Source organism: Hyalella azteca, unplaced genomic scaffold, assembly GCF_000764305.2.
Source record: "Hyalella azteca isolate HAZT.00-mixed unplaced genomic scaffold, Hazt_2.0.2 contig16431, whole genome shotgun sequence".
NCBI lineage: Eukaryota > Metazoa > Arthropoda > Malacostraca > Amphipoda > Hyalellidae > Hyalella > Hyalella azteca.
Window position 1 is genome coordinate 317,814 of NW_025946255.1, and position 10,167 is coordinate 327,980.

Consider the following 10,167-nt stretch of genomic DNA (forward strand, 5'->3'; position numbering starts at 1 on the left):
GTGCAGTAGATGGTATGTGCAGTAGATGGTATGTGCAGTAGATGGTATGTGCAGTAGATGGTATGTGCAGTAGATGGTATGTGCAGTAGATGATATGTGCAGTAGATGGTATGTGCAGTAGATGGTATGTGCAGTAGATGATATGTGCAGTAGATGGTATGTGCAGTAGATGCTACAAGCGGTAGTTACGTGCCGTTGTGCTTGAGTCGATATCGTTCAGTATAATTGATCTATTAATGGGTGTCCATAAACTGAGTTTGCACGACTAAAAAATATAAATTTATTAAAGTGTTCTTCTATGGTGCAGGAGGAGTGATACTCAACTTTGTTGCTTACGAGTCATAAATGTAAGCGTAAAAGTATTTATTTCATCCTTACATATCTTACTGAATTTAAATAAATAAATGGGAAGTTTAATTTCAAGGAATTTCTATGTTGTTTGAATGTTGAATCAGATATATTGTTACGTTCATACAAGACATAACCCTGAAGCGATGTTGCGATACGGTTTTCGACTGATTGAACTCGTGCAATAGATTGTATTCACAGCTGTGCGGAACTCGCCTACTTGCCCTAGCAAAGCGGATAATATGTCTAAGTGATAAATGAACAAGCTCTACGACCATACTACCCCTTCCGTCTTAGAAATAGAAGGGCAAACTCTACTACCCTCTATTACCCTTTCCATCTTAGAAATAGACGAACGAGCTCTACTACCCTCTATTACCCCTTCCATTTTAGAAAGAAAATAATAAACTCTACTACCCTCTATATTACTCCTTCCGTCTAAGAAATAAAAGAATAAACTCCACTACCCTCTATTACCCCTTCCGTCTTAGAAATAAAAAAATAAACTCCACTACCCTCTATTGCCCCTTCCTTCTTAGAAACAGAATAACAAGCTCTACTACCCTTTAAATATATAACCCCTTCCATCCTGGCGATGCCAAGAGCCGCTGGAGTTTTGTACCACGGCTGTAGCTCCATCATGTTGCCTTGACAAATTTGCTGTTGAACTTTGAAAAGTAAGATTGGATGTGTGGTGTCATTTAGAGTGACAGCAGATTTAGATATTTCTGCCAGGTCCCGGTTGAATAGTTAACAGCACGAAATTTTTACCGAATAAGACGAATTTCTACAATAAATCCTCCCGTCTATCACGACCGGCTTGACCGGCAGAAGATGTGTTTGTTCCAGCGGCTAACTCGATGTCTAGCTGGGCCATCTCGATGCCTGACACAAACGTCTAATTAGTAAACATCTAATTAGCGAACATCTAATTAGCGAACGTCTAATTAGCAGTAATCAGAAAAATGTCAGCACGCTTGATCACAGAACTGTATAGAGACAAGGACTTTGACTCAAATGAATAGCTGCGGAAATTTGACAGCCAAATATTTCCTCATTCAGAAAAGTATTTTCTAAACAATTTCGGTGATTATTTCAAGAGGGTTCTAAACCATAGGTATGTAATGACATGTCCATCTGCCCTAGACCTGCTGAAACGATACCTCTCAATTTTGCCACTTATGTTTGAGGCTTAATTACGGTATCTAGGCTACGTTACGACTCTTTTCCGTCCGTTTACGTCTCACGCGGCCGTTTTTTGAGCGTGTTGTAAACCTCCTACTGCTCTCACGGAAAACCTATCTCCTCCTAGAGTTTTAAAGCTACAGCAATGAGACATATACCATTCGATTTGTCAAGACCATACCTGTCGACCAACCCATCACTTTTTTGAATTTGTGCATGGTTTGTCATATATATGGGGGAGAAGGGGGAGGCAGGGAAAAAGTGGAAAAATGGGAAAAACGCGCATAAAAAAACTATGGGGAAAATGAAAAAAGTGATGGGTTGGTCGATAGGTATGGTCTTTACGAATCGAATGATACGTGTCTCGATATTGTAGGACGATATTTGTAGGAGGAGATAGATTTTCTAAAGTACCCGTTTATGGCCGTTTTCTATGAATTTCACGTTTTCTATCAATTTTTTCGAAAAATTCATAGGAGCAAAATGTTAATTTTTTACATTTTACGTATGTATGTGAAGTTTCATGATGATCGGATAATAACTGTAGTAGTTTTTCCGGAGGGTAGACGGTCCCCTTAACAGTAAACAGAAAAAAGTCAGCACGCTTGGTCACTGAACTGTAGAGGCAAGGACTTGGACTAAAATAAAGAGCAGCGGAAATTTGACAGACAAATGTTTTCTACTTCTGAAAACTGTTTCTAAACAATTTCGGTGATAATTTCAAGAGCTTCGAAATCTTATGAATATAATGACATTTTCATCTGCCCTAGGCCTGCTGAAACTATGTTAATTTTTCAATTTTGCCTCATTTCGAAAACATTCTAATTCGAATTTTAAACTGATTTTAAAAATGCATTTTTGAATTCTGCTAATATAGAGAAAAATTTGTTAATGCATAGTAGGTATATTCCCAGATCAGCGTTTGTAATTTGCTGGCTATTCTGCTGGCAGCGACAGTCAAAAAGGCTGTAGAATGAGCGAGTTCGTCTACAGCTGCGATGTAAGTTTTAATTGCGGTGAGAAAAGCCAGCGGACGAGGCATAGTCGTAAAGCCGCCCCGCGCTTTTACTGCGGAAACAAGCGAGGCAAACCTCACGCATAAGGCCATTAAGAGCGCCAGTTACTCCTGCTTTGAGTTACGGTAATGGCAAATGGTGGGAAAAATTGTTTACAGTTCTCTGACTAATTCCTGGGATCGTCAAACATGCAGCGCAACGTGAAATTCTACGTAGATTCCGATTAAGTAATGAGAGATATGGTCCATTACAAGACAAACACAACATTTCAAGTCCAGTGCAATACGTACTTTCCCTGTATCTGCTTAATAAGCGCTTGCATGTACTAAAATTCCAGTCATTTTCATGATTTTTGCTGGAATAACCGAAATCAATCATCAGAAGTAGAGGAGACAAATCGTACAATAAAAAATCTTCGTATCAAGAATTAGTTCTTAGTTCGTTAATAATTTATTCGCAAGTCGTCTTCCCTTCCAGCATTTGAACAACTATTATTTACTATAATAAATTGCTCAATTGTTCACATATAAGTCTGAGGCAAGGTTTTTTTTAATTTATACACTGAATCAGATAATGAAATTCTGTCTCGGTCAGATAGCTCAATTCATAAATGAAAAAATAAATAAACTTACCGGAGATGATCTCTACCCCTGAACCACTTGAGAGACCGGATGCTTATATTGGAGCTAATCAAAATAAGTTAATGATAATAATTTAATCAATAATTTGTATAAAAAAATTTGTGGTCCCAAAAATTACGTGAGAATGCTCATTGCGGACTTACACTAACCGATATAGACAGATCAAATTTTTCTAGTTAGTCGTCGTTGTGCTATGCGTCCATATTTACAGAACCAAAGCAGGCGTGAAGACTTGTAGTAATTTTCACTTCAACTCGTCAGTTTTAATAAGTACTATTTAATTTATAGTTAATTAAATAATCTATTTACTAATAAGTAGTTTTGAATTTATGTTTTCTCCAAGACCTAGTAGGGAAAAATTTTGCTAATTGATTTTTGCGAAATTTTGCATTGAAAACGTTCCGGAGATAAGCTCCATCATCAGTTCAAAAACTTCATGAATGCAAGTATAATCATGACAGCGCTTTTTGATTATTCAGCTACATTGTCCGACGGATATTTTTAATTTCACGTCTATCTCCGGTGACGCAGAGTTGTACATCAGGGAATCGCTCAATATTTTCAAAGGTCCCTCGCTACCCTCTACCCTCGCTACCCTCTACCCTCGCTACCCTCTACCCTCGCTACCATCTACCCTCGCTACCAACTACCCTCGCTCCCCTCTCCCTTGCTACCCTCTCTCGCAATCGACTCACGCGAAACGTAAGGTCGTCGCTAAAATTTCACGACCGGCATTAATGAAAATTTCCCGTCGCAACATTTCTTGGCGAATTTGTAAAATTTTATCTTTGGGCGACCCAGAACTAGGCCGAGCTTCCCAGTGTTTGAAATCTTCCAAAGTTCTAGAGTAAATGGTGATCAAAGAAATTATCTCCAAATCATATTATAATTTTTTTTAATTACAAAACACGAATCCTAAAGTTTGAAGATGTAATGCTGTACATAAAAAGTACAAAAAATATATTTTAATTGATATTATAAAAATTTATTGAAACTTGGAAATTCGATTACTCAAATGTCGAAGTGAGTCCTATAACGTTGACATGGAAGGAGATCACTCTTACAATATATCGAATAGTAATGTTCGGGAAGCGTCATGGTTCATAAACTCAGGACAAAGTGCCATCGCAGTTAAAATTCGTATAAAATTCTTCGCCGTATCATCACCGTAATATTGGATGCCGTATTTATGGATATTTAAAAGCGCACTTCGGCAGACTAGAATAAATGATTTGGTTATACGTATTTCATTATTTATATACAGTAAAAAATGCACTGGCATCCACTAATGGACAAAATTATTTCGAATTGACGGCAGCGTGTCATTAATTATGATCGTTTCGTAGTTATAACAGTGCAGTGCAGGTTATAAGAAACAAAATTTTGCAATGAACGTTTTTTCAACTTCATCTTCTAATAATAGCCGTCCGTCCGTTTGCTCTTCCATCGTCTCTTGTTTCAAAAGCCAAAGTCTCCTGACGACCGCTGGACGAAGTCGGCTTCATTTAAATATTATCGCTGCGTCGACCACCTACTAATCTTATTCAGTAATCCTCATTTCTTCAGTAATCACTAATTTAATTGAACTTTGCATCCGATACACCTTTCAAAGTCAGACTTCCATTACGGACAGACGACTAGAGTATAAACCACTACATTTGGAATGCCATGAGTTATCAGCACTTAACTCGCTACATAGGGAATGCTGCAAGTTTTTTTCTGCAGCGCCATTATAGCAGCATAATAGCAAAACATGGACATAACAGCGCCCTCGCTAATACAAAGTCCCCATCTACAGCCAACGGGCTCAGCTTTTCAGCAATGGTCCAGCGGAGTTAAAGATTGAATTGTTTACTATGTATTTGCTATAACTTATTCCCGCTACAGACTTCAAGCGCCACTGGGAACTATTAGGATGTGGTCGTGTTAATGTACGCCAGCGTATATGACTCCAGCATCAATATTAAAGAATATTTACAACAAAATTAATATAGTCAGCATAACCTACACTAAAACAGCGTGAGTTACAGCCGATTTTTCATTTATAACAGGCCAGCAGTTAGGAGTTTTCGATGGTTTACAGCACGAGTCTCGTGATAAGTCAATAATATGTTGATAGAGCTACATGTGACTTTTGCAGAAGTATCTTCTGAATATGAATCATAATTCTGGAAAAAAATCTTTATTAAATGAACATGCTTGGGCAAATAAAAAATTAACTTTGTTAATATAAATGAACTTCGGAAAAATAAACAAAAGACAATTCATATGTTTGTTTCCAAGGAATTAAAATCAGTACCGTGGCTTACCTAGCTGGGACAAAAGACAAAAGGTAAGTTTACCTGAAACATCAAACACTGCGTGAGTTTACATGAAATAAAAAAGATTTCCTAAGTTTCCATCACCACATCTCCAAGTCGTCCTCTCGCACAGAATCGAAACTTCGCGACTGATGAGAAAAGTTACAGGGTTAAAACCCTGATACTGGAGAGACTTTCTTCTCATGCGCGCGTAATTTCCTTGCCTCGAAGAATTAAAATTAAACCCAAGAAAAGAAGTGGGGTGCACGACACTCCTCAACATATGAAGACATCCCTGCAGAAGTGGTGTACACGACACGCCTCAACATATGAAGACATCCCTGCAGAAGTGGGGTGCACGACACGCCTCAACATATGAAGACATCCCTGCAGAAGTGGGGTGCACGACACGCCTCAACATATGAAGACATCCCTGCAGTAGTGGGGTGCACGACATGCCTCAACATAAGAAGACATCCCTGCAGAAGTGGGGTGCACGATAGCCCCAATATAAGTAGACATTCCTTGCCTCCTGCTGCATTTCAGAGCTTGTCTCGCTGCCGCACTTGAAGCGAGACATGAACGTCTCGATCTCGCACCTTAAGCCTCGAATTTCCCAGCTGCTTTCAGAGCGGGAAAGCAATATCCAGCTACTAAGAGAGGCGCAAGTTTTTCTTAACATAAATATTGTGGTTCTTTGAAGACAGGCTCATTCAAGAGACAGTTCTGAGACCAACCGCTGTTCAAAATTCGTGACAGGAACACCTGGCAAAGGGGGTGGAAACTCCTAGATGAATTTTTTTCTGAGTTTCTTATTTCGTCTGATCCCCGTTTGTCTTTTATACCATATGCCCTCTCGAAAATGATTCTACTCGACAATATATTTGCTTTAAAATTTGTTGGCTCCACAATTCCCCTGCTGTACAATTGTCTGTTTCAATATTTGTCTGCTCGACAACTTCTCTGTTCTACAATTAGTCTCTCCCATTATCTTTACATCAATTTGCCTACTGTGCTAGATGCCTACTCTAAAATTGATGTTCTCTACATTTGATCTGCTCTACAATTGGTCGATAAGAATTTTGTGCCAGGATGAAGTTCTAACTCTTTTCCCCGATGTATCATCATCAATCGAGAAGAGCTCTGATTTCACATCCAGCGACCCAGTTCGGTTCCTGCGATGTTCGCTCTGAGCGCTGCAGGAGCTCCGACAGAATGACGCGCATCGCCGACGTCTTGGCGGCGACAGGCGGCGCTATCGGCAGCGCTTCGATGGCGTTTCAATAGCGAGTTCGTACAAGCAATTCCTGGAACCTGCCGCTGCCGCTGCTCAAATAAAACTCTTTTTCTGCTGGTAATTGGCCTGCGGGGCGGCCCGCCGCTCAGCAGTGTGAAGAATATTTACGCCGTCTCGGAATTGACAACTATTTTCTATTTCATGCTCGTATGTGCTTGGTTTAGTATGGAGAAGTGCATGAGCACATATTTTTTGGTTTTCACACAAGCTCAATAGAAGACTAGAGAATATTTTTTTCAGAATTTTATTTCTCGTTTTTCTTTCAATAGGTATGTTTGTTTTTAGAACGAAGTTTGAATTCGACCTCCATGAGATAAATAATTAAACTTATATAGGGGTCACATGCCACTAGAGAGAGAAATACAGCAAATGGTATTATTATTTGCTGCCAAAATTAAATGGCGAACTTCCTTCGTGACGAGCCCTTTGGTTGTCGTGGTAAGCGGAATTAAGCTGCAATACATGTCCGGCAGACAGGGAGGCGAGAAAGTTCAGTTACGGTTTGAATCGTGGGCTAAATTTGATACATAAAGTTTCATTTGACAAAGAAAGTTAAAAGTAAAGGAGAAAATAAAAATGTCTAGAATCTGAGAGCGAGTTTACGGGGACATCTTAATCAATCAATGTACCATCAAAGATCATTTTGATTAACATTTCATTTCACTTAAGTGTATCAAGTGTGTTCGTTCGCACGACAGTTCTTACAGAAGCGCTATGGGGTGTTCAAAAGTTATTATGCTTGAAATCTTAATTTGCTTAGCGGTCAAAGCTGACGCTGGCCAAATCCATTTCCCGCGTCTTTTCTTCTCCAAGTCTGGTCATCAGCAGGGCACCTTGACAGGTCATCAGCAGGGCACCTTGACAGGTCATCAGCAGGGCACCTTGACAGGATCTTCTATTGAGGAGAGGGCCAATCGTTCCATAATTATAGGACACGTTCTAAAAAAACGAGGAATTTTTTAAATTTTATATCGGGAATTATAATGTAATTTCCAAACATATTCACTTAGTCGAAGTATAGTATAATATTTTACAAGTTATTCAAGAAGAACGCAATATCACTGCGGTGTTTACTGAAAGTAGTATCGCTTCGAGATATTGTACTCTAGAGCTCAGCTGGCGGGTTTCCAGACGTACTTGAGCCGCACATTTAATGTATTACCTTGATTACTTAATCAGTAAATATACATGACGTATAGAAGTGATTATTTGTGATCACATTTTGGCCAACGCTCTGGATCATTCGTTTATGATACTCTCCGCTAAAAAGTAATTTCCATTAGTAGATATAAATTAATAATCTAAAATTAAAGTAAAGCTGAAAAGAGTAAAACTTGTACATCAAAGTTTTGATATGTGAGAGAACGACGGAGCTCCGTAGCAGGTTAGCTCGGTGTTTTTTTATAGATCAATGGGTGTTATTCAATCGAAGACGATCAAATTAAATAATTATCTGTACCTGAGTCAATTATTTGTGAATTTTTATCGAAGTTATGATATATATGAGCTTGAATTTTTTGCTTATCACTAGGCACACACTTACAGCTTTTCCTCAAATAGAATTAGCCCAGGAATTTTTTCCAGTTCACTGGTAATTATTCCAGTTTTTAAAATGAAAATCCGGATCTTGGACTAGCGGCTCATGAGGCATTGTAAACTCAGTCAAAATATTTGAAGAACTTGCATGTTACAAGCGCTTCAGGCACCTGAGTACGTTCTGTGGGGGTCAAACCATCACGCTGTCCATACACTAGATTAGATTACTATTTCTATAAAGTATTTATCGTAATTTAAATTAGTCCTTTTGTAGAAATGCGTGACTACGCAGAGCAAAGCTAAACGCATTACGAGCCTCGCTGGAAGTTTACGAGCCCCGTGAGTACAGACTATATAGTGGCGCTAATGTCTTTTCTGAGGTATTGCACTTATTTCGATGCGATATTTGTTGCAATTATGCCGGGTTTAGTTAACAAAATTGTCCGTGACAGTTGTTTTTTCGATTGGTTGAAACCAAATTGCTAATTCAGCGACGCACCTACAACAAGCATCCCTTCAATTTCGTTTTTTTCAAACCCTTCATCACATTGGGGGCTCCGCGGGCTGCCAGCACACGTCAGAGCTTTCACCAAACTGGCCGCAACTTGTCGGCATAAAAGACATGCAGTGAATCACAATTTTGCTCGATATATCGCTACAGTTCTGAAACTTGTGGGCCTATATGTATCTCGAATCAAAGAAGTTGATTAGCACAATTTTCTGTCGCATCTTATGGTATGCGAATAGGTTCTATGCTATAATTTTTTATATCAACATAACTGTGAAACTTTGAAAAAAAAAAAACATTTTCAACTAGAGGTCGGTAAAGTTAAAGTAATTTTCTTGACAAAATTATTATCTTATCCGCTGCTATGCCAGTAATGCAAAAATTTGACTCCTACAACAAAATGTATATTCATATTTTCACATTTTTTGGCGACAAATGCCGAAGCATGTTGGACTGGACTTATATAATTTGGGCCGCTTTGCGCGCTGCCCCGCGTTCTTCTGCGGGCGCGGTGAGTCCCTTCCGTTGCTGGAAAGAACTGTTGTTTAGTTCTTTTTAAGAAGAATGTATCGCAAACCAATCAATAGAATCTGAGGTAAAGTTCCTGATTGCATGTCATTTTATATGTAGAGGATGACCAGGATTGAAGAAGTACTTGTCGCAGCCAGGATAAACTAGTTGAGGGAAATTAGGGTTTGGGTTAAGAACCAAAGGTTATCTTGTCTAAAAAAGCATATAACCCTTGCACACGTAGTTTGACGTGGAGTCTAACTGCTCCGTCTTTGTTGATGTTGTTCGACGGGAACATATGGGTGTATATTTTGTAGGTCTGTTAGTCGTCGCGGGATGTAATGATAGGCTAGAGTAATGTGTTTGTACAGAAAATTGGTGTTTTGGGGTGTCAGGTTAAACACGTACGTTGAAACTGAGAATTTCAATGATGATAAGGCAATATTTTCTGGCAGTTATCACGGTTCTTGGCCCACGTTATTTCTGGGCTCTTTGCAACACGATTAACATAAGTAATTTCAGGATAATCCTGAATAACGAAAAAGAATTAATGGTGAAATCATTTTCTAAATTTATGTCTGTAATATATGTGACGAAAAAGTACATCTAACAATCAAAGTGGCAGCTCTAATTCATTTCTTACATGTATCAGTAGATTTTTAATGCAGCGATAATCAGAAGATCTAATTTTATCTTAGTTATTTATCTTCGAGACATTTGTTGGCAAATAAAAAACTTCAGTGAAATTTATTAAAACTTCATTATTTTATTACAATATTATATTATCCATTAGTTTTTTATCAACTGGCCTAGAAAAAATTTTTTC